The sequence below is a fragment of the Bison bison genome, unplaced genomic scaffold (genome assembly GCF_000754665.1).
Source record: "Bison bison bison isolate TAMUID 2011002044 unplaced genomic scaffold, Bison_UMD1.0 scf7180017864305, whole genome shotgun sequence".
Taxonomy (NCBI): domain Eukaryota; kingdom Metazoa; phylum Chordata; class Mammalia; order Artiodactyla; family Bovidae; genus Bison; species Bison bison.
This window is the reverse complement of record NW_011494877.1, coordinates 76,234-101,602: the sequence shown is the minus strand read 5'-3', so window position 1 is coordinate 101,602 and position 25,369 is coordinate 76,234.

Sequence of the window (25,369 nt, the reverse complement as noted above, 5' to 3'; positions counted from 1 at the left end):
GTTTTGAAAATTGGATTAATACTGCAGGATTATTTTGCAACCCAACTTAATTTTACAATACATTGCCAATATACTGGTCAATTGTTTTCATTTCATCAAATATTCTTCTGAAACAAGAGTTTTAATGGCAACATATGCAATGCAATGGAATATAATTAACTTATTAGACACTACAGTTATTTATAAAATTTTAAAAAATTTTAAATGTGCACTTCTGTACTTGCTTTTTCACAGTTTATATAATATAATATATTATATATAAAATTGTTGTGTAGGAGATTATTTAGAAGTTTGATTTGTTACATAATTTTAAATTATTCCAAATTTGTTACTGTAATTTATAACTCAACTAAAATAATACAGTAACTTTCTTTCTCAAATCTACTGTTACATTGGAATTATCTCTTTGAAAACCTTTACCATTGATAAATAAAATATTATTTTTTTCTTTAAAAAATTGCCCATTTTTGATCTATCATGAGGTTGACTATTTTAATGGTTTTGGTTTTATATTGTATGTGTGTATGCGTTATGTATGTACTGATGTGTAAATATATTCATTCTGCAAACCTTTTATTCTTTGTTTATGTACTTTTCTTGTTATTTAAGAATTATTCTTATATTAAGGGTGTTAGTCTTTAAGTAGTAGGAATGTTAACCTTTTTCTTTCTCATGTAAGTTAAAATATTTCTCCACTTTCCCACTTGCTTTTTTGTTTATGGTAATTATTTTTTCACGTGCAAAAGTTTGAATAGATGTAAGTTCTTGTTTCTTCTTTTTTCTTTACACTTTGAAAACATTAATTATATTATTTATAATTTCATTATATCTTATTTCATATGTAGTTCTAGATAGTTTAACTAGATTTTACTTTGCTATCAAAGAAAGTTTAATTTATGTTTTCTTAAGAGTTAACTAATTTTCCCAGAACTAGTTGGTTGAAAAATCATACTTCTCTATTATTTTAGCATGCCAGCTTTTTTCCCTGGAATTCTGTTTCACAAGATATCTTACACTAGTATTATAATGTTTATATTACTGTAGCTTTATAGTATGCTGTAATTTCAAGCAATGAACGTTCAGCTTCCCAGTGAAACAGTTAGGACTTGAAGATGACAGCTAGAACATGTGCAAAAGATAAATCTGAGGCAAATATTAAAGATTTTGGGGAAATTAACTGACAGAGCAAAGCCTATGGCATGAAACAAAGAAAGTGTGAAACAAATAGAAAGCTATTTGGACCAGAAACCCTCCCATAGCAAGCGTGGTGAGGATGAGGTAGAGATTCCTATTAACTATTGATTTTGCCTAAATATTTTGAATAAATGGATTAGAATTCATAATATTCAGCATCATTTTAATCATTTTCCACATATTTTGTTGTCTTCATGAGATTCTGACTTATAGAACACTGCTAAGTATTATGTATTACACAAAAAGACCATTTGGATAAGGTCGAATATACTTGCTAATTAGAGATATACAAATATAAATGTACAAACTGAGCAAAATCATTAGAAGAGCCCACCATCCAGACTTGTTAACAAGACTGATCTCTGCCTGATTATGCTGTACACTGTACAAACCACTGATACCAAATCCTGTAGAAATGAACAGGGAAAGAAAAGGGAATTCGATCCCATCAGTGAGCTATGTTTTGAATAACTGACATAGTCTTCATTATTGTGCAGATATCTCTCATTTTCCTTGGCCACAAGTTGGTTTGACCTGGTTTTAACTGTTATGCTTACATGGGAGAGAAAGGTGAACTCCCTGCTTTAGCTCAGCCCCTGAGCTCTTAGCAGACTGGTAAGTAACCTGGCTGTTGAGTGAGTCAAATTTTAGTGCCCTGGATTTGACTTCACATGCTGTTTGTCTGTGCTTTGGCCCTTCAGATTTTCTACTGATGCTTGTAAATCATTTGTCATCTCTACCACTGAGAAAGAAACCAAAAAGATCCTTCATGAGTCAATGGTACTCATTTTTTTTGAAAGGAAAATTTCTCTGGTCTCCCCACTCTATCTTGACAAGGACAGCAGCAAACCCTGCTCCATGAATACTAACAGAGTCCCCTGGCAGAGCTCAGATATACAGGCCCAGTGCCCCCTACAATTGAGAAGCTGCAGACACTACCTCCTGGTAAGGTCCACTTGACCTGACAGGAGGTATCAGTTGGGCTGATGAAGGCCCTGTCCTAGCACTTGGGGTGAAAAAGTTAAAGTGTTATTTTCTCATTGTTGTCCGACTCTTTGATGGACTAGAGTCTGCCAGGCTCCTCTGCCCATGGAATTCTCCAGGTAAGAATAGGGGAGTGGGTAGCCATTCCTTTCTCCAGGGGATCTTCCTGACCCAGGGATCAAAGCCAGGTCTACCTGCATTGCAAGCAGATTCTTTACCATCTGAGCCACCAGAGAAGGCAAGAACTTGGGCTAGTCCCAACCAAATCTATGCTGATATTGCGAGCTAAAAGAAAACCACGAGAGGATCTGAGTGCATGAGACACAGCAAAAAAGGAGTGTGCAGGGTTATAGCTCAATCCTGCCTCAGAAATTCTGGGGCTGATTGGGACAAAGGGTTAAAATCCCTTAAGATTTGCTTTGGCCTTGACTGCCTACACTCTCAACCTCCCCCGCCACTTCCTCACATTTCTAAGATGTCCCTTGTGCCGAATTCTTATTCAACTTCAAACTGACAAACTGTTTTTAATCTTTTCTTTCCATCCAGCCTGGAGATTGGGAAGCAAAAATCAATACTGGTTGGCAGGTGATCAAGCTGCTTCAGACTGGTGTGAGGAAGGAGAAGAGCCAGAGAGCAAGGGGACAGGAGGAAGGAGAGGGGCAGCAGGAGGGGCTGGAGGCGTGGGGGAGGGAGTTTGACTAAGCACCATGAATTACTAGCCAGAGGTCCAAAGGGCTGTGATTTCTCTGGCCTTGAGCAGGGGAGCTTGGGAATGCCATTAGAACAATTAGGTCAGGAGTTCACAGCTGTTGAGGTGCCTTTGAAGAGAGGCATAGAGAATTTTCCTGACAATCCATTGAGGGTAAGTGTGAGGGAGAGAGACAGCCAGAGAGGGGGGCTCGATCCTTCTGTAGTGTCCTCCAAGTAGAGACTCGACAACATCAGCCCCTAGGTGTGAGGTTGACTATTGCTTTATAAAAGAAAATGGGATAAATGTTTTCTTAATTCCATTAAAAAATAACGTTTGAAATATTTTCTCAAGGATGGCAGGGACGGATGTTATGGGGAAAGGTGTTCACCCGGACTTCTCTAAACCCAGTGATCTGGGAGATTTAGTCTCCATTTCTGGCTCAGAGACACAGTGATCCTGATTATTTAATTATTGACATACTGAAAGTTTTAATAAGGCAGTAGATCCTCACTTCACTGGGTGGGAGCTAGGAAACATGGCCTTTTTAAGTGTTTGTTTAGTCTCCAAATTATGTCCGACTCTTTGCTACCCTATGGGCTGTAGCCCATCAGGCTCTTCTGTCCATGGGGATTTTTCAGGCAAGAATACTGGAGTGGGTTGCCATTTCCTTCTCCAAGGGACCCGCCCAACACAAGGATCAAGCCCACATCTCCTACGTCTTCTGCATTGCAGGCAGGTTCTTTACCACTGAGCTATTGGGGAAGTGTGGAAAACCGATCAAAGCCTGGGCCACATTTGTGTGGCCACAGCAACAAAAGGGCTGCTATGTGGACCTATGATATAATTCAGACAAAATTCTGAGATTTTATCTAAAGATTCTTCCCTAACATTTACTTTCCCCAACATTTGGGCAGTAGTATGGCCACTCTATTACCCTTCTCAGGGAAGGGACAATGTGGAGAGAACAAAGAGTCAAAATGTGAGCCTCCCAGCTTCTCTAGATAGTATTGTGCCAATTTGATGGTAGGTAAAATTCCTCAATGAGAAAGGTTTTTCAACATTAAGAATCAGGATTTTGGCATAATGTTAGGTATAGACTCCTAATTAGTCTCCTGCTTCCACTCCTTCTAGGAAAGGGGCTATACACTCTTCCTGCTGCTGCTAGGTCGCTTCAGTCGTGTACGACTCTGTGTGACCCCATAGACGGCAGCCCACCAGGCTCCCCCGTCCCTGGGATTCTCCAGGCAAGAACACTGGAGTGGGTTGCCATTTCCTTCTCCAATGTATGAAAGTGAAAAGTGAAAGGGAAGTCGCTCAGTCGTGTCTGACGCTCAGTGACCCCATGGACTGCAGCCTACCAGGCTCCTCCGTCCATGGGATTTTCTAGGCAAGAGTGCTGGAGTGGGGTGCCATTGCCTTCTCCTTACACTCTTCCTAGAGTAGGTCAAAGAGTTTTTGTCTCCAGTGGAGGAGGAGTAGAGTAAAAAGGCAGTCGATGGTCACATGGGTTCTGCACAGTGTCCTCTATTATCATAGGATCCTTGGGCATGAGTAGGTAGAAAATACAAACCCAGGTCCTTATGAGGGGAATCTCAGAGCAAAGAAAACTGTACTTCCCTTTCCAGCATGTAGCCGGGGAAGGCTGTGTAAAGGATGTAGAAGTCTGAGGCCAGAATTTTGTTACAGCAGAAGAGCAACAAAGATTGAGAAGCACCTAGGAGTTGGGTCTTACAAAGTGGTGGGATTCAAAACACACTGTTCTCCCAATATGGCACCATGGGGTATTGAATATTTCAAACTGACAGATTTGAGAAATGGCATGTGCAGCAAGAAGTTTCTGACCTTCTTATATGCTATAAAACAGTCATATGAGATGTGTCTGTCCTATATTTAGAAGAAAGGAGCGTTCTTGTCTCTGAAGAAGAAGAAACGGAGAGCGGAATCTGAAAGTACAGGACTTGCTAAGATTATTACCATTAGCTCAATTTCATCCTATCACATCTTTCTGTGACTTTCCACTCTTCATTAAATCTAGCAAAAAATCATTCAGATTTAAACTGGTTTTCAAGTCTCCATTTCCTTATGAAGCCTCCTGTCATGTGAAACTTATATTAAGTATGTTCATGTGATTTTCTCCTTTGGTTTATCTCTTTAGTCTTTGTTGGTCTAATTTTCAGATCCAGCCAAGGACCCTAAGAGGGTCAAGGAAACATCTTTATTCCAGTACAAAGTTATCCATTACAGTATGATGTGAGGAAAACAGTACAGAAATCTTTTTCCCCAAGCTTTATTATGGTACAATTGACATATAACATTGTATAAGTTTGAGGGCAAAAGAAGACGGGGCAACAGAGGAAGAGATGATTGGTTGGCATCACTGATTCAATGGACATGAGGTTGAGCAGACTCCAGGATGTAGTGAAGGACAGGAAAGCCTGGTGTGCTGCAGTTCATGGGGTCACAAAGAGTCTGCTACAACTTAGCCACTGAGAAATAATAATTGTGTAAATTTAAGGTATAAATGACTCAATGATTTGATATATGTATGTGTTTTGAAAAGATTACCACAATAATGCTAGTTAACATATCTATCACTTCCTATAGTTACACATTTTGTGTGTGTGTGTGTTGGTACATACTTTTAAGGGTTTCTCAGGTGGCGCTAGTCTGCCAATGCAGGACACTTGGGTTCAATCCCTGGGAAGATCCCCTGGAGGACAGCATGGAAACATACTCCAGTATCCTTCCCTAGAGAATTCCATGAACAGAGGAGCCTGGCAGTCTACAGTCCATGGGGTAGCAAGGAGTTGGACAGGATGGTTTTCCCTGTGGTCATGTATGGATGTGAGAGTTGGACTGTGAAGAAGGCTGAACGCCGAAGAATTGATGCTTTTGAACTGTAGTGTTGGAGAAGACTCTTGAGAGTCCCTTGGACTGCAAGGAAATCCAACCAGTCCATTCTGAAGGAGATCAGCCCTGGGATTTCTTTGGAGGGAATGATGCTGAAGCTGAAGCTCCAGTACTTTGGCCGCCTCATGCGAAGAGTTGACTCATTGGAAAAGACTCTGATACTGGGAGGGATTGGGGGCAGGAGGAGAAGGGGACGACAGAGGATGAGATGGCTGGATGGGATCACTGACTCGCTGGGCGTGAGTCTGAGTGAACTCCGGGAGTTAGTGATGGACAGGGAGGCCTGGAGTGCTGCGATTCATGGGGTCGTGAAGAGTCGGACACGACTGAGCGACTGAAATGAAATGAATGAAGCAACTTAGCATGCATTCATTAATGAGTTCTTTTAAAACCTGATTTCTTAGCATCTTTCAAATATGCAATACAGTATCATTAACTGTTGTCAGCATGCTGTATGTTACGTCCCCAGAACTTATTCATAGATAGTTTTTGAGCTCAGAGGAAGAGCTTGAGAAATCTGAGAGTAAGCTTGTAAATCTCAAAGGGCACTTGGCATTCCGGAAAAGAAAATTAATGTTGGGTAATCTTGGGATCCTGAGCACACATATGAAGGAGTATTGACATGAATTATATCATATTGGAAGTTACAGAGGAGAGATTATTATGACTAAGTATGACATGTTCTCCCTTGACCTCTGGGCCCATTTCAAGAATGATATTTAATTTCCTCTCCAACTTTCAAGACATATGTCAAACTTGAGAAGAAAGGAAGAAGAAGAATGTATAGATGGAGTGTTTGTGTTCCCCCTCCCCATTCATATGTTGCAACTCTGGTCCCCATTAAGATAGTATTAGGAGGTGGGGCCTTTGGGACCAAGTATTTGTTTAGATGAAGTCATGAGGATGGAACACTCATGATGGGACTGTGCTTAGTCACTCAGTCATGTCCCACTCTTTGTGACCCCATGGACTGTAGCCCACAAGACTCATCTGTCCATTGAATTCTCCAGGCCAGGATACTGGAGTGGGTTACCATGTCCTCCTCCAGGGGATCTTCCCAACCCAAGGACTGAACCCAGGTCTTGCATTGCAGGCAGATTCTTTACCATCTGAGCCACCAGGACAGCCTCACAATGGGACTAGTGCACTTATAAGAAGAGGAAGGGACACCCAAGTTTCCTATCTCTACCAAGTGAGGTCACAGCAAGAAGGCAGCTGTTTACAAGCCAGGAAGAGAGTTTTCTTGGACTGAAATTTAAGGGTTTTAATGGAGAGCTGTTATTCAATAGGTATAAAGCTTCAGTTACATATTAAAAATATATTCTAGAGATCTACTGTATGTCATTGTACCTATAGTCAGTCAACAATACTGGATTATGCACTTAAAATGTGTTAAGAGGGTGGATTTCATGTTTAGTGTTCTTACCACAATGATAAAAAAAAAGCAAGTCTGGCTGCACGATGTTGAGATACTAACTGCTCCTGCTTTATGACTAAAGCATCAATGATGAAAACATATCTAAAATGAGCTTACTTTTTGTTTTCTCTCCTTCCAATCTGATGTTCTGTCTGCCTGACCTTTGTATGTGGCATCACGTGTTACCTGAGTGCCATCCTTTGATCTGTTCACCTATATGCCTGAGTTAATAGGTCATGCAGTTCTGTTTATTCTGCTTTTAAAATGTCTCTTGAATCCTCCACTACTCGCTGCTATTGTTTTATTTCATACACTCCCACCTCCCTCTGGATCCCAACTGTTCCTGTTTTGTTGGCATTGGAAATTCCTCTCTTCTGGCTCATCATGTGCACATCCTGAGTCTTTGTCTGGTGGACAACCCCGCACAGTGCGACTGGGGCCCTTCTGCAGCTTGTAGATATTCTCATCTCACCATTGGCAGAAGTGCACCTGACTTTAGTGCCCTCCTCCTCTCTGTTTCCTAAGCAGGTATCTCTTCTCCCTTTAGTCTTTCTTAGGTGGCAAATACCTCAAACTTTAGGGGAAATATGCCAAATCCTCCAGCGGGTGTTGAGGAAGTCCTCCTCTCACTGGGTTTAACGTGGAAATAAAGTAGTCCCACTTATTCCTTGAGGCTGGTAAGGGTCAGGCAGCAAGAATTGTGAAATTCTCTCCAAAGAATCACTTCTCTGATCCTCTTTAACTTCAGATTACTTATCACAAAGGGTAGTGTGAGCAATAAAGAGAGCGTTGTAATGAAAATTAAATCCCTAAGGTAGAAAATGTTCTGCCAGTTATTGCTTGTTGGTTATAAAGAAATATATTGAATACTGCCTAACCATCATATTTCTTGGTGTCCAGTGACCAAACAACATCACTGAAATTTGCTTTTTGGCCAGCATATGTCATCATTTTTGTGTTCCAAATTTCAGTCAACCAATAAACACATTTTCACTCATTGGTTCATTCATTTACTTATTTAAAATGTTTATTGACCTCTTGGAGCAGTATATTGTCGTTATTGAGAAGTTCACAATGGTATGTACTGTTTCATGGGAGTTCAGAGGAGGAAGCACTCAATTCTTTGTGAAGGAATTTGGAAAGATTTTCTTGAGGGTTTGAAATCCTTGTGTATTTATCTGCAAAAGAAAACAAACCTCTTTTGATTCTAATTATTGCCGACTTTTCCTTCAAAGCTAATAACACTGAAAGCATAGTCTTAGCTTGTTTATGATCAGTTTATTCTTTAACTCACTGCAATGAGGTTTCTCTTCCATCTCTCCCATGGAACTAGCAAAGGTCAGCAGTGTGCTCCTAATCACCAAGTCCAGTGGGCTTTAATCATCATCTTCTTACTTGACCTTCCTCTGATGCTTGACACTATTGATTACTCTCTTCTTGAGATTCTTTCCTTCTTTGACTTCCGTGGGGTTTTTTTTTTATCTCTTTCTCAGCTTCCCCTCATATTCCTCAGTATTTCTTAGCTTCCTTAGTTGCATCCTTCGTTCTATCCATCCTATAAATGTGGCTGGTGCCCAGGGTCCTGTCCTCGACCAGCTTTTCCTCTTACTTTATACTTAATCATTTTCATTGCTTCAACTAGCATCTGTATAATAATGTCTCTTATATCTAAATTTTTAGCCCATCCATATGTGTCTTATTTCTAGATTAGTACAACTAACTAACCTCCTGGGAATTATAATTGGATTTCCTACAAGTATCTTAAAATAAATAGGACTCAACCCTATCTTACATGCTCTTCATCTTTATGATCCCTTTTCACTGGATCATACCAGTCATTCAAAACCAACCCTGTGACTCATCCTGGAAACTTTCTTCTCTTTTACTCTATACATCCAGTCCCAAGTCTAACAAATTCTACTCGTTATTCTTTCATCAAATTATTTTTCCCTCCTCACTGCCACTCCCTAAGTTCAGGCTCTCATTATTTCTTGACTGAAATACAGTTGAATTCCTTACCTCCAGTCCTGTGTTAATCTTGGTTAGAGTAATTGTTCTAAAAACACCAACCTTATCATTCTGATTTATTGCTAAAAATTCTCAAGGGTTAGTTATTTTTAAGGCAAATTCCCACCTTTTTAATGTATAATGCAAGGGTTTCCCTGAAACAGCCTCTGCTTTCTTCTCTAATTTTATTTCTTGGTATGCTTCATTCTTGCACAGTGTTTAAAATTCTTTTAATTTGCATTAACTTGTCATGCTGTTTCATGAATAAGCATTTTTGCTCCTGCTGTCGTGTTTGCTGAGAGTTACTTTTCTCTAACTCTATTTCATCTCTTCAGCCTAGTAAGAAATTATGCCATTTTTTAGACTGTAATTTCAATGACTTCTCATTTTAGAGTAGTATCTGACCCTCTACCAGGCAGAAATGATCACAGGACTGTTTCTGTCTTTCCTGCTCTACTTCTTTCTATACAGACTTCACTTACATCATAAAATAGTTTACATTACTCATGTATGACAGACTAGCTCTATCAGTATGGTGGGTAGAATAATGCTCCCCAAAGTTATCCACGTGCCAAGCCCTAGAATCTGTGAGTGTGTAACATTACAGGCTACTGGAGAGTTAAAGTTGATATTCAATTGATTTTAAAATAAGGAACATTTTCTGGGTTATCCAAGTGGGTCCAATGCAGCCACAGGGGTCCTTAAAAGTAGTGGAAAAGAAGACAGAAAAGATGGAGTCAGAAAAGATGTGATGGTGGAAGCAAACTTGGAATAATGCTATATATGGTTTAAACGCTTGATTGCTGGCTTCACAAATTGAAGGAGGCCATAAGCCAAGGAACACAGGCAGCCTCTAGAATCTGGGAAAGGCAAGGAAACAGATTTTCCCTAAGAATTTCCAGAAGGAATACAGCCCCGCCAACACCTTGGTTTTGAGCCTGGTGAAAACCATTTCAGACTTCTAATCTCCAGAACTCTAAGATAATAATTGTGTTGTTTTAAAGCCACTCAGCTTGTGCTAATTTTTTAAAACAGCAATAAAGAACTAATACAAGCAGCATGATGCAAGCTCCTTAAAGATAGTTCCTTTGTGTGTGGGGTCTGGCACACAATTAATATTTAATATTTCTGTATTGAGCAACTAAGCCTAAATCATGATTACTAAGGGAATTCCAGGAGTTTGCTTTCCATCTGTGCATGTGCAAAGCTTTGAAGCATAAAACTCCAATTATGTTGCAACTAGTTATAACATAATGGAGTTGTAGGGTATGCTCAAAGCTTTAGACTTTGCCCTGTAGAAAAGGGGAAAAAATGGAATGTTTAAAATTAAGGCAGAACAGCTTGGTGTGGAGACACTGCATCAGACACAGTCCATCTCTCAAGTGTATAAGTCTTAACTCTATTTCAGGAGATAAATATGCAGATGGAAAGAAAATGAACATAAGAGAGCATGTAAAAAGAACTTGAACAGTGAAGGGATAATTTTGTTCTGAGATGATCACAGTAGATATTACAGAGGCACAGGGGACAGGAAGAGGATTGTCACACTGTGTGTGTTTACAGCTTCATTTTGGCCAGGCATGTAAAGCCAGGGGAGAGGCTTATGCTGGAGACTTACTAGAGGCTTGGATATACAAGTGAACTAATAAATAGTACAGTGAATGGATGGATATAGAAAAAGAAAGCCAGGTTTACATCATAAGGATGCAGTTCTAGGGGAAAAAAGGAAAAAATACGGAAGCATACTTAATAAAGCCATTTTAGACACTTGTGCTTGCTTTTTACCATGCCTAAATTGTATCAGATGTGAACTTGGGGACAGCAATAAAGAAGTGCCTATATTTTCACTTTGGCTCCTACACCTTTACCAGAATAGTTCTCTCAAAGAGTGACACACTGTTTTCCAGTTTTTTTCTTCAAATGGCCTTCTTTCAGTCCTCAAGCTATTCAGCTTCTGTGTAGCATGTGATACCAAGCGCTCACACCTCTTCAGTTCTAGCCACCATACCTACTTTTTTATCCCTCTTTTTAGTATCCTCTCACTCCCCACCACTTTCAGCTTAAAATGTTCTATACCTTTGGAAGCCTTTAGGTATCTGGCAATGTTGGGTTCTTCATTGTGCCTAATGAGGATATCTACATCATTTATATCCCCAAAGAGTTGTGAAGTAAATACGAATTCCAAGGTGAATGAAGTGGGTAGAAATACAGGGTCTGCCTGTCTCTTTCCTTCAACCAGAGGGTGAAGACTTCCACAAGATTACTGAGTACAGTTACAGATGCCACCTCCTGCATGGTCAGAGGAGAGAAACAAGTGTCTGTGCTGCATTGGGGGAAGCAAAGGAGAGGAGCTCTTGCACTGTGACCCACTCGTGGGAACAAAGGATCTATAAGTGCTTTTCAGAAAAATCAGATGTATGCTATGGGTGGGGCAAGGCAGGGGCCACTGGCTGAAGCCATTTGATTCTGGCTCAGGAAAACTGCCTGGAAGGTCAATGGAACCTGGAGAGAGGCCTTGAGTGGGGAAGCAGTGGGCAGCTGGAGCAATATAGGACTTTGCCTGTGAAATCAGGACTTGAATTCTGTAAAAACACTGTTCACTTCGAAGAGCACATCAGAGCAGCGTGCATCAGTGGCTGCAGGAGAAAGGCTGCTTCACACATCTACCAGGACCCAGAAAACCAAAGTTATATAACCAGTTACACAAGTAAAAAAATGGCCATATCCTCACTACTCTTCTTCTATGCTCATGCCCCATTTTCTAGAAATTAATAACAAAACCTAAAAGTTGGAGAGGAGATTTTTGGGAGACAGAAAAAATACACCACATTCCCTTCCTTAAAGGAGGTTCTTGGAGAAAGCTTATACAAGGCCCTAGCCAAAGCCAGGAAAATTGAAGTGTGTGCTGCATATGTATTGGACTGGGTTTTCTGCATTAAGACTCGGCAACTTGAAGTGACCATAAAAGTATTAGCTATGCTCAGTTTAAGTGACTATCAATAATATTACAAAGGGCCAGGAAATTCATGGAGCAGTCAAGGATTTTACCCAAGGGCAAGAGTTAAGCTCATCCTTTGAATAAACACACACATACAAACACACAAATGGTGGGAGAAAGCAATTCAGTTACATATGGGACCATCCCACAATTTGTGTCTAATAATTTTTGTTTTGGTTGCAAAAGTTATCATTATCCTTTAATGATTTTGTAAGTGTCGTTTCTTTTTAAGAAGGAGGCTGGCTTCTAAGACTACAGTCTTTACTTTGTGTAGGTTATACTTATAAATACCTAATTAAGAACCATCACAACTTTTGTGTAAATGATGAGGCCACCCCTCCACTCTTCCTCCCTCTCCTCACTTTCTACCATGAGAGTATAGTGTGAGCTTCCTGCAATCTACAATACCTTGTGCGTCTCACAAAAGTTGGGCTGCTGTAACATTACTGTCTACTTTCTCAGAGCCTGGCACTAGATCACACACTGGATTCTAGACCAAATCCATCTTTTATTATGAAGAAAACTTAAAAAAAAAAGATTATTTAAAAAATTCTTTCAGACCTATTATCTTGTTTAGTTGATTCTGGTTTTTAAATGTTCAGAAAAATAATCCTCTACTGGACAAATTTCTCCCTTTATTCAGGAAACATAAATATAGCTATCTCTGTTAAACCCTATGTTAAATACTGGCTGTGTAATGGTGAAAAAAAAATAGACTTATTTCTTATTTTCACCAGGGTCACTGTTAATGAGAGGCTTATATTCAACAAATATGCAAAAAGACTTACAAGTTTTAAGTACTAAGAAAAAAAGATCAGAATCCATAGAAATAATAAGAGGCAACAAATTTTGACCAATATAAAAACCTTATTATAGATAAAATCAGTTTTAGTTTCTGCAAATGGGATTGTAATTGGTGCAATCACTTCAGAGAGCAGTTTGGCCCCTATATTTCAAGAACTTTAAGAAAATTCTCAGGTGCTTTAACCTAATGATTCATTTGTAGAAATTTATCCTGCAAAAGTGATTTGAGATGGAACTAAAGAGCTACGAGCCAGCATATTCATTGCAGCATTATTTAAAGTAACGAACGACTGAAAATGACCTAACTTTCTAATAAAAAGAGAATGGTTCCATAAATTAGAGTAAATTCATAAAATAGAAAATCATGAAGTCTTTTACAAAGGGTAGTTATGAGCTGTTGATAAGTGGACTTTTGGTCTTGCCCAAAATGGTCACTGAGACATTTGGTCCACACCAAAATTTTGTCCTATCAAAAATGTCCATAAGTATATTAGGTCCATGTTAAAAAATCCTTGATATTTGATCCTCTTAAAACCTCCACCCTCAGAAAACATCCCTGGGTTCCAATAGCCTATGACATTTATTTATGTTTTTGGTTTATAGAATTAATATGTAAAAATACCATCCATCATGTTTTATTGGTCCAATAATTGTGTTATGTCTATATTGCCACTAATAACTCTTTTTGCTTTAGTAACCTAGCTGGTAATCATGTAGGTAGATGGGCTTGGGATCAAACCATGCAGAAAAGCTGGATTTATATTAATTATATTTACCAAGAAAGACTCCTACAGTTACAGAAATATACCGAGAATAACTCTAGGATGGACCCTTGTGATCCATGATGTATTAATAGCTTACAGGGCTTTTGGTTGGCTATAGCTGGATTGTTCAATAAGGGTGGAGCTTGAAAGAAGGAGCTTGGTCAAGCTTCTGGGTAAAACAAATGAAAAATACTTTGAGGCAAATTTTCCATAAACTGTCTTCCTTTATTGGGAGCAGCAAGAAGGGGTCAAGTGATCATAGCTGTCATGAGGGAGATGGTTGTTATTCAGTAACCAAGTTCTGTCTGACTCTTTGTGACCCCATGGACTGCAGCATACTAGGCTTACCTGTCCTTCACTATCTCCTGGAGATTGCTCAAACTCATGTCCACTGAGTCAGTGATGCCATCTAGCCATTTTATGCCCTGTTGCTCCCTTCTCCTCCTACCCTCAATCTTTCCCAGCATCAGGGTCTTTCTGAATGAGTTGGCTCTTTGCATCAGGTAGACAAATTATTGGAGCTTCAGCTTTAGCATCAGTCCTTTTAGTGAATAGTCACGGTTGATTTCCTTTAGAATTGACTGGTTTGATCTCCTTGCAATCCAAGGACTCTCAAGCATCTTCTCTAGCACCAGTTTGAAAGCATCATTCTTTGGTGCTCAGCCTTCTTTATGGCCCAACTCTTGCACTCATACACAACTACTGGAAAAACCACAGCTTTCACTACACAGACCTTTGTTGTCAAAGTGATGTCTCTGGTTTTTAATATGCTGTCTAGTTGCATCATAGCTTTTCTTCCAAGGAGCAAGCATCTTTTAATTTCATGACTGCAGTCACCATCCACAGTAATTTTGGAGCCCAAGAAAAAATTTGTCACTGTTTCCACTTGTTCCCCGTCTATTTGCCATGAAGTGATGGGCTTGGATGCCATAATCTTAGTTTTCTGTAGTTGAGTTTTAAGCCAGCTTTTTCACTCTCCTTTTTCACCCTCATCATGAGGCTCTTTAGTTCCTCTTTGCTTTCTGTTATTAGAGTGGTATTATTATCTGCATATCTGAGGTTATTGAAATTTCTCCCAGCAATCTTGATTCCACCTTGTGCTTCATTCAGTCCAGCATTTCACATGATGTATTCTGCATATGCTGCTGCTGCTGCGAAGTCACTTCAGTAGTGTCTGACTCTGAGCGACCCCATAGACGGCAGCCCACCAGGCTCCCCCATCCCTGGGATTCTCCAGGCAAGAACACTGGAATGGAGTGCCATTTCCTTCTCCAATGCATGAAAGTGAAAAGTGAAAGGGAAGTCACTCAGTCGTGTCTGACGCTCAGCGACCCCATGGACTGTAGCCTTCCAGGCTCCTCCATCCATGGGATTTTCCAGGCAAGAGTACTGGAGTGTGGTGCCATTGCTTTCTCCGGTATTCTGCATATAAGGTGCAAATAAATAAGGTGACAATATAGAGACTTGATGTACTCCTTTCCCAATTGGGAACCAGTCTATTGTTCTATGTCTTTTTCCAACTGTTTCTTCTTCACCTGCATACAGGTTTCTTAGAAGGCAGGTTAGATGGTCTGATATTCTTATCTTTTTAAGAATTTTTGAGTTTGTTATAATCCACACAGTCAAAGGCTTTAACGTGGTGAATGAAGCAAAAGTAGATGCTTCTTTCTGCGAATTCCCTTGCTTTTTCTATGATCCAGCAGATGTTGGCAATTTGATCTCTAGTTCTTCTGGCTTTTCTATATTCATGTTTTATATCTGGAGGTTTTGAGTTCATGTACTGCTGAAGCCTATCTTGAAGGATTTTGAGCATAACCTTGCTAGCATGTGAAATAAGTGCAACTGTATGGTAGTTTGAACATTCCTTGACATTGTCCTTCTTTGGGATTGGAATGAAAATTGACCTTTCCAGTCCTGTGGCCACTGCTGAGTTTTCCAAATTTGCTGGCATAGTGAGTGCAGCACTTTAACAACATCATCTTTTAGGATGTGAAATAGCTCAGCTGGAATTCCATCACCTCCACTAGCTTTGATCTTAGTAACACTTCCTAAGGCCCACTTGACTTCATACTCCAGGATGCCTGACTCTAGGTGAGTGACCACGACATCATGGTTATCTGGGTCATTAAAAGCTTTTTGTGTGTGTGCAGTTCTGTGTATTCTTGCTACCTCTTAATATCTTCTGCTTCTGTTAGGTCCATACCATTTCTGTCCTTCATTGCACCCATCTTTGCATGAAATTTGCCCTTGGTATCTCTAATTTTCTTGAAGAGATCTCTAGTCTTTCCTATTCTATTGTTTTCTGCTATTTCTTTACATCATTCACTTAAGAAAGCGTTCTTATCTCTCCTTGCTATTCTCTGGGACTCTGCATTCAGGTGGGTATATCTTTCACCTTCTCCTTTGCTTTTCCCTCTCTTCTTTTCTCAGCTATTTTTAAGGCCTCCTTAGACAGACATTTTGCCTTTTTCATTTCTTTTCCTTTGAGATGGTTTTAGTCACCATCTCCTGTACAGTGTTATGAACCTCTGTCCATAGTTCTTCAGGCACTCTGTCAGATCTAATCCCTTGACTCTGTTTGTCACTTCTACTGTATAATCATAAAGGATTTGATTTAGGTCATACCTGAATGGCCTAGTAGTTTTCCCCACTTTCTTCAATTTAAGTCTGAATTTTGCAATAAGGAGCTCATGATCCAAGCCACAGGCAGCTCCAAGTCTTGTTTTTGCTGAATGTATTGAGCTTCTCCAACTTCATTGAATACCCAGCATCTAATTATCACCTCCCCCCCACACACACACAACTATTCCATTGCTCAAGGTTATTGGGCAATATTTCCCTTGAATTGATGTCCTACAGAGGTACAACTGCAGTAGCCTGCAAGAGCTTCGTACTGCTATTTGGGAAAACATTAGTTGATATGACTTCCACACTTACCTCTCAATCACTGTGGACCACCACGCCGTCAGCTGTTGCCTACCTACTGGTGATTCAGCCTGGTTGAACAGGGTGTCGGATGCATAAGATATCAGTAAGGTTTACCCAGCTAGTAAACCAGTATGGGTCAGATGCTTACAAAGAAATAACTCTTCTCCTCTTGCTTGGAAATATGACACCTTTATTTGAAATTTCTCACCAGAATATGGCAGAAATAGTGTACTCTCAAAAAGAAAAACCAGTGTTATATCTTAATGGTTTTTGTTACCATTTCCAATCCTTAACAGTAATTGTAGTAAAGCTACTGAAGCTGTGAAAAGAGGAGAATCTTCTACACCAGATATATTAAGTCAAGGCTTGGATGACATTTCAATTATTCAAGGTGAGACAGGAAAATATCAGCACAACACTGGTCTTGAAGGGGAAGTAAGAGAACCTGGAATAGGTTAAAATGGCAGAATAAGAAGCAAATGCAATACCATCACAAGTACTGTGAAGACCTCATCATGATATTTAGGATGAAGAGGTCCTTTTGATACTACCAGAAAGCAACTCATTAAAGAGGAGAGTAAACAGAATTTAAAGCAAACATCAACCCCTGAACCCAACTTCATTGCATGGAGCTGAAATTCCAGAGGAGTATTCCAGTAACCAGTAGAGACCCAGTTCTTATGCATGATTCCAGTGCTCAAGATGAGGAAATAATTCTTTTTTATAGCTATACAAGTGCCAGTACAACATTACTCAGCGATGGCACCTTCAAGATGGCACCAACACAGTTCACTCAGTTATTTACTGTGCACCGTGTACTGTTGGGTGAAAGTGTGCCATTGATTTATGCACTAGCAGTGAAAAGGCAAGGAAACACTTATAGATAAGCAAATGAGAAAACACTTGCATTGTACAGAAAGAAATCTCAACAACAACCTTTCATTTGCCTAATGAATTTTGAGATTTGCAAATATGAATGTGATTTGACAACACCTGTCAAATGCAGGAGGAAAAGGGTTCTTGATCCACTTTTCACTCTCACGATGGTGAAACATTTCTTTGTGTCTGATATTTGAGAATATGACAACAGAAAGTAACACCTATGAGTGTGCATCCCTGTTATCTGCACTTCTATCTGTGTCTTTGGAAGATGTAAATGAAAATTTTGGGTACATTGTGGAAATTGCAGAAAAAAATTCAGATAACCTAATGGATCATGTGGTGAGAATACATGTCCGTGGAAACCTTGGCAGAGGCATAAGATCATAAGGTCTAAGATTTCCACCAGAAACTTGGAATATTTTTATATCAACACTGAACAGCAATCACAGAACAAACAACATAGTGGAAGGCTGTCATAGCAAATTTCAAAAGCTGATGGTAATACATCATCCTTCAATTTGGAGTTGTTTTTTTTTTTTTTTAAGTGTTAAATGAAGAAAAGCAAAGCAGTTATGACTCAGGTCCTTGGTGGTCACACTCAAATATGGCCACTAGCTTCATGACAATATTAACAAAATAAATCCATATAATGAAAATTGTCGACAGATATACTGGATATAAAACCAATGATCAGGCCAATGTATCCTTGAGAGCAATCACTCAGTGACTTAAGAGTAATCCTGATGAACATGACTAGGAAGAACAAGAGTAAATGTGAAAGCCAAAACTCATCATGAATTACAATAAAATAATGCAAAATACAGCTTTAACACAGTTAAAATTTGTATCATTTAATGAATAATGGACCAAAATTCTCAATAAACATTTTGAAAGCAATAAATGTCCTGCAAGAGATCTGTTAAGTTGGTACAGAATTCTAAACACATATAGTATAATTTCAATCTAAATAAAAATCACACCACTTATTAATGATCTATTGTGTGCGGCCCAGGAACTGTAGCTAATAATAGATGTCTTTTACTTTCTCTATACTTTTATGTGTTTTCTATAATGAAGATGTACTCTTTCCACAAGAAGAAAAACAAAATGTTATAAAACAGAAAAATATGCACAAAAAGGAAATTAAAGGGCAATGGCTATCTGTAAACCATAAGAATATTTAGGTTAAATAATTAGCCCATGTTTCTAATTTTTGAATATTTTCATTGTTTTCTAACTTTATAAAATGAATATGTACTATTTTGGGAACATCAACAGTGTCTACCCAAATAACAGGTTTTTGAGTCAAATAGACTCAAAATCCCATCTGACATTTAAAAATCATTTCTGTGAATTTGGACAAGCTATTTAACCTCTCAGAATTTGTTAACACATTTGTAAAACAGATGTACCAAAATGTCTCAAGTTTGTTTGTTTTGTTTTTTGGAAAAATAAAATGAGGAAAAAATCACATGAAATGGCTTACTGCAATCTGTCATAGAATAAGTCTTCTTTAAATTCTCCCTTCTTACCCCTTCTCTTATTTCCTGCCACCTTCCACTGCATCAGTTTTCCTGCACTGGGGAAAAAAAAATTACATTAGCCTAGTAGCACTTGGTTAAATTTCAAACAATCATATAAAGGATAGGAATTTTAGTTAAATTTTAAGAATAGCAGGACAAAATTGATCAGTGAAAACTGGACAGGATTTATATCCCCTTTGTTACTGAACTTTAATATTTGTAATGACTTTGATTTATAGAATTTCAATTTCAATATTTTCTAGACACGGGAATCTACTGAGTTGTTGCAAATGTGTTCAATGTTCATTTCAATTGGGTTATAAATGATAATTCATTTATGTTGACAAAGGGAGAGAATTTGAAATTATGTCCGTTTTCCTACTTCCTTCAATCCTTTTAAGATAACCATCATCTAGGATACCATCTTCTATTTCAGTTGCACATTTTCTGATAGGTCAGCCATAGTGCAGAACAGAGACATTATTATAGGGAGCCATAGAAACCAGTGACTTTCTAAATTTTAAAGCAGTCCCACAATTATTCTCAGTAGTTAAGCACTCTTTCCCCTAAAGTGTCATTGTATATTCAGTTTAAATATTAGCTCACTTTCTATAATGGCAGTGCTCTTAAAGAGATTTTATGTAAGTGCATTTGGAAAGCTAGTTATTTAATGTTGTCCTATGGTGAATTCTTTATTAAAATAAAGGCTTGTTACCAAATTTACCTTTTCTTGTATAGGGTTTTGTTTAATGAGGCATATCCACATTGATCCCTGCTGAATGAAAAGGCATTATTTCATAGGCTGGTGGAAGTTTCTAAGGAGAGGCACTGCGTTTAGTGAGGCTTGTCAGTCTCTCCTTGTATCACCCTGGCACCTGAATAGTGATATATCAGGCTGGGAAGGTAGGGATAGGTCCAGTAACTGACCTGAAACTTACCAGAGGTCTAGACAGTCCAGTCCTATCCCGGAGACTGGTGAGTAATGTTGCTCTAAGAAGGAAAAAAGTTGGGGATCAGTGAGGTCAGGGAGTCAGTGAGAGAATTCTAGTGAGCTGGGGGATGGTGGGAAGGGTAGGGTACTGAATGTCTCCCAGACTTGGGACTGTTGGCTGCTCAGGCTGGTTCTTCATTGTCTACTGACTGTCAACACCTCTAAATTCCCAATTGTTATTTCTGAACAATAGGAAATCACAGTTCTCTATGATACACTGATATATTGATAAGTGTTTAACAATCTGCTGGGAAGTGGGTTTGGGGGTGAAAGTGAAAAGAGCTTTTATTGGTAGCTTCTGCTGATTTCCATGGTGTCAATACTTTGGTGACAGCTGATTTCAAGCTGTAAGTGTGAGTCATTGGACAAGCTGTTGGTAGAAATGGGAGACCTCAACTCTTACCAGCCAGTTTGAGATGGCTCTGGGAACATTATATTACCTTTTCTTGCTTGATGTTATGTCTGATGTATGGGAATACTGGAATATTCTCAAACTTTTACTTTTTAATCTCTGCCTCAACATACTTTCTCTTTCCTTTCCTTTCTTTTCCTCTCTCTCTCTCCTCCTTTTTTTTTTTTTTTTCCTCCACCCCTCCTCTCTCCAACCCTCTCCCGCTTTTCTCCAGTTTTCAGTTAACTAGTGAATCACCTACAAATATTTCTCCCATAAAATAGTCCCAGGGTTATTGGTCATGTTGCTCCTTTCAGCAGATTTTAACATTCTTTTTTCCCCCTAAAACAATGAATTGCCATACTCCTGTCTTTACTGACACAGAGATCTTTTCCTTCTGGTATGCTTTCTTAACACCTAAGTGATGTTAGTGAAAAGTTATTATTTTCTCTTCCATTAGCAGTATGTTAATAATTCTTGTATTTTAATCTTCATTCATATACTACTATATGAAGTAGTACATGTGATATGAAATAGTTTCATATGATAGTACTTGAATCTTCCAGTATTTGTTAGATGCAGCATTGGGTACTATGAGATCTATGAACAGCAATGAGATGACAACCCGGCCTAAAATTTAATTGACAAGAAAACAATAACATACAGTAAAAAGCAGAGAAATTTATGGGAGTGAGTAGAAACAGATGCTAAATTCCATAGAAGATTACAGCAATTTAAAACTGACTGCCCTCAGAAATGTTTTGTTTGGCTTGTATAGTGTTTTTCAAATTTTCAATCAGTTCTAAATTTCAATTTTACATGAAAGTTAGATATTATAATTCAATGGGATAAATGGGATTATTTAGGAATCTTAGTCCCACACTGGAGAAGGTAGCAATCTCTTGAGTTTATGATTTTCCTTAATCCCAAAGATATATATCTGTAAACTCATCTTGTCTCAATATCTGGGCCAATCCTTCCTTTCCATGATAGGGATTTATGAAATTTTTGTTCAACATTCACCTGATTCAGCATAAATGTAGCTTTGATAGTTTAGGATTTGTATCATAATCTTCATAATACTTCTTTTTTTCAACTAAGAATGAATCTCTACTTGGGGGGCCGTTTTTCAAATCTATCCAGGCCAGTCTCCTTTTCTTCATGTGCCCTCTTCATGATGATACTTGAAACCCAGAGTTTGTCAGGGAGAAGTGAAGCGTGAACTACTAGCATAGTCTCAGTGTTCCCTGCTGCTCATATTTGCTCATTGGCTGGACTGACCATGCTACTATCTCTGGTTGAACAGTCTATGACAACTATTTTTCCCTATTTATACCGTCTTACAAGATATAACCTGCCATTTCTAATCATCTCAAGAAATTGAATTAGTTTGAGTGGGGTTGAATCTGGATTCTGTGGAAACAAGTTTGGACCAAGATTTCGAAGGGGCATCAACCACCTTGCAAAGAAAATATTCAGTGTGATTCTACTGACATTTTTCATTATATAAAATTAAATGTGGAGATGCTCTAGCACTGAAAAATGAGTCTTAAGCACTTTAAAGCATTTAAAGCATCACTATTCAGTTCAGTTCAGTTCAGTTGCTCAGTCGTGTCCGACTCTTTGCAACCCCATGAATCGCAGCACGCCAGGCCTCCCTGTCCATAACCAACTCCTGGAGTTCACTCAGACTCACGTCCATCGAGTCAGTGATGCTATCCAGCCATCTCGTCCTCTGTCATCCCCTTCTCCCCCTGCCCCCAATCCCTCCCAGCATCAGAGTCTTTTCCAATGAGTCAACTCTTTGTATGAGGTGGCCAAAGTACTGGAGTTTCAGCTTTAGCATCATTCCCTCCAAAGAAATCCCAGGACTGATCTCCTTCAAAATGGACTGGTTGGATCTCTTTGCAGTCCAAGGGACTCTCAAGAGTCTTCTCCAACACCACAGTTCAAAAGCATCAATTCTTCGGCTCTCAGCCTTCTTCACAGTCCAACTCTCATATCCATACATGACCACAGGAAAAACCATAACCTTGACTAGCTGGGCCTAAGCATCACTATAGTTCATGTTTAACATGGCCTTTATATTAATCTTAGAAAATGTTTCCATTTCTGCATCCCCTACCATTTGCTATTGAATTTGCAAATTCTAACACATGTTCATTGTTCACATTTCCACACATTGCCAATGGGAGATGAGAAAGGAAGAGAAAAAGAAAAATCTGTGTTTAATCAGCCCTGGGTGTTCTTTGGAAGGAATGATGCTAAAGCTGAAACTCCAGTACTTTGGCCACCTCATGTGAAGAGTTGCTTCATTGGAAAAGACTCTGATGCTGGGAGGGATTGGGGGCAGGAGGAGAAGGAGACAACAGAGGATGAGATGGTGGATGGCATCACTGACTCGATGGATGTGAGTTTGAGTGAACTCCGGGAGATGGTGATAGACAGGGAGGCCTGGCGTGCTGCTATTCACGGGGTTGCAAAGAGTCGGACACGACTGAGCGACTGAACTGAACTGAACTGAAAATAAATATTCCTTTCAAAAATATACCAGTATGCCGCCTACAACCCACAGCAATTTTTTCCTCAGACTTTACAGCTTCTCTTCTTTTTTCTTCTCTTTTCTCTGTCCTCTTGCTCATCTCCTTTTCTTTCCTTTTCGTTTATCACTGATGAGTTGTCTTTTCTTTCTGTTTGAAAGCGGCTAAAACAAGAACACTATCACGTTAGATTCTAAGCGGAACTCCAACATCAAGACTAGTAAAAGTCATGTGGTTCTTCAAGAAATTCCCAATAGTGGGGTGGTGTATTTAGCTCAATTATTTTGTACATGAAGCAGTCCATAGAGTAGCATGATAGTAGCATGATAGTGTCTGTAACTATGTACCTAATTACTATTTAGCATAGGACAGTATGTATTATCATCAATATATATAAATAATTTCACAAATCCCCAAAAGTATATAGATCTTTATTCAGAGCTGGTGCCTTGATTCATTTAAAAAAATCATCATTCATTTATTAATTTTTTCGGTTCTGGAGAACTGCAATAATTTCTCTATTAAGGGAAAATTATAGTCAAGCTAGTAGTTTCACAGGAGGAAGTAAATATGGACTGGATCCGGTGGAAGTAATGTCCTTGGAAGAAGGTGATGGAGAATCTTACCAGCTCTGTGCCCTATTTATTTATTTATTTTGTGCCCTATTTAATACTCTTGCTCAATGGACCTCTCAGGATCAGATATATAGTGGTAAAGAGAAGAGAATTCAGAATGACAAGAATGATTTGTGAATCAAAGCAGCCAACTAAAGGAATGATGAACATGCTCAACTCAGTAATGTTGAAGAAGAAAATACTCCTTTTTATAGAATGTGACTCAACAAAGAGCTCAATAAGGTGAAAAGTCAACTTCAGTTATTTGGAGATAATTATGCCATTAATTATACTAGCTCATATTTTATATTACTTTATAAAATATATCCTTCTCTTTTACTCTTTAAGCAAGCATTTTAGGTAAGATAAAATTATACTTCATTAATGCAGATGTAGAAACTGAGGCCTGGAGAGGATGTATTTTACCCAAGGATGAGCAAGTAATGAATGCTGAAGTGGAGAAGAAAATCTAGGTCTACTGGGTCTACATGTGTTGGTGCTGCTGTCCAGATACTATTAATAAATGATAAAGACTAATTGGTCACTGAAACCAAAGAGCAAAGAGAATGAGATGACTAAAATAAATCGCAATTATGTAATATTGTACATAATATTTATATAAATTATGGGAGATAATATTATAAAGTATATAACAATTATATAATATAGTACATAATATTTATATAATATTATGGTACATAATATTATAAGCATATAGCAATTATATAATGTTATGGGGAAAATATGTTAACCCTCTGACATCATTTTCCTACTGAATTATTTGGAAATGCTTGGCTTGGGCCATTTGAAGCTGAAATTGAAAAGACTGTGTAAGGCCCAGGCTGCCCTGAGGATAATAGAAGATAGACTGGGTGATCTGTTAAATGTGACTGGCTCAAGTCTGGAGGATTCAAATGGCTCTTGTTGTATTCATTAGAAACAGGTTTGCTTAACAGTCTCTAGAGCTCCCTGAGAATGGAGCTGACATTTGCAAATGATAGGCTTAGGAACTTTCTTCCCTCCACAAGTCCCCTTTTTCTATTGTTCTTTTTCCTCCGAGCTTTCCTTCTGGATGTTGGTAAATCTCTAGGAAATGCACTTGTGTTTTCTGTTGTCACATCTCATCAGTGCCTTGCAAGGGGGGTTTGCAGGGGAGATGAGGGAGAACCAGGAAGAAGGAGAGAATGCCCTGGGCTGAAATGGCAGCAGCATGCAAATGAATGCCAACCCTGTGAATGTTTCCCAAGCAGTCACATTTTATTACAACAAAATTATGGGATGCAATTCCTAGAAAATGGCAAAAGAGGGACAAAAAAAAAGAAAAAGGAAAAGTGATCATGCATGATTTATTCTTGATAGACTTACTGTTGAAATAGCAAAAGTACTATAATTTAGTTCTTTCTATCCTTCAATAAATGCATGCATATTTACTAACTATGCTTACCACCCTAGGTAGGAAATAGAGGTGCATACATTTGTACATTAATTTTTATATCTCCACCCCATTTTTTTTGTTCTTTACCATCTTGGTTCTATTATAAACCTTCAAATTTAAGTAGGCTCCTGGGCAACCAACATTTCTAAAATATTTTAGCTCAGAAATGCAATCCAAGATCTTTGCATATTTAACTGGGAACAAACTCAGATATTTGTCGATGACCACACTCACCCTAGCGACTATTTAAAATATATATATATATATATATATATATATATATACATTCCTTTCAA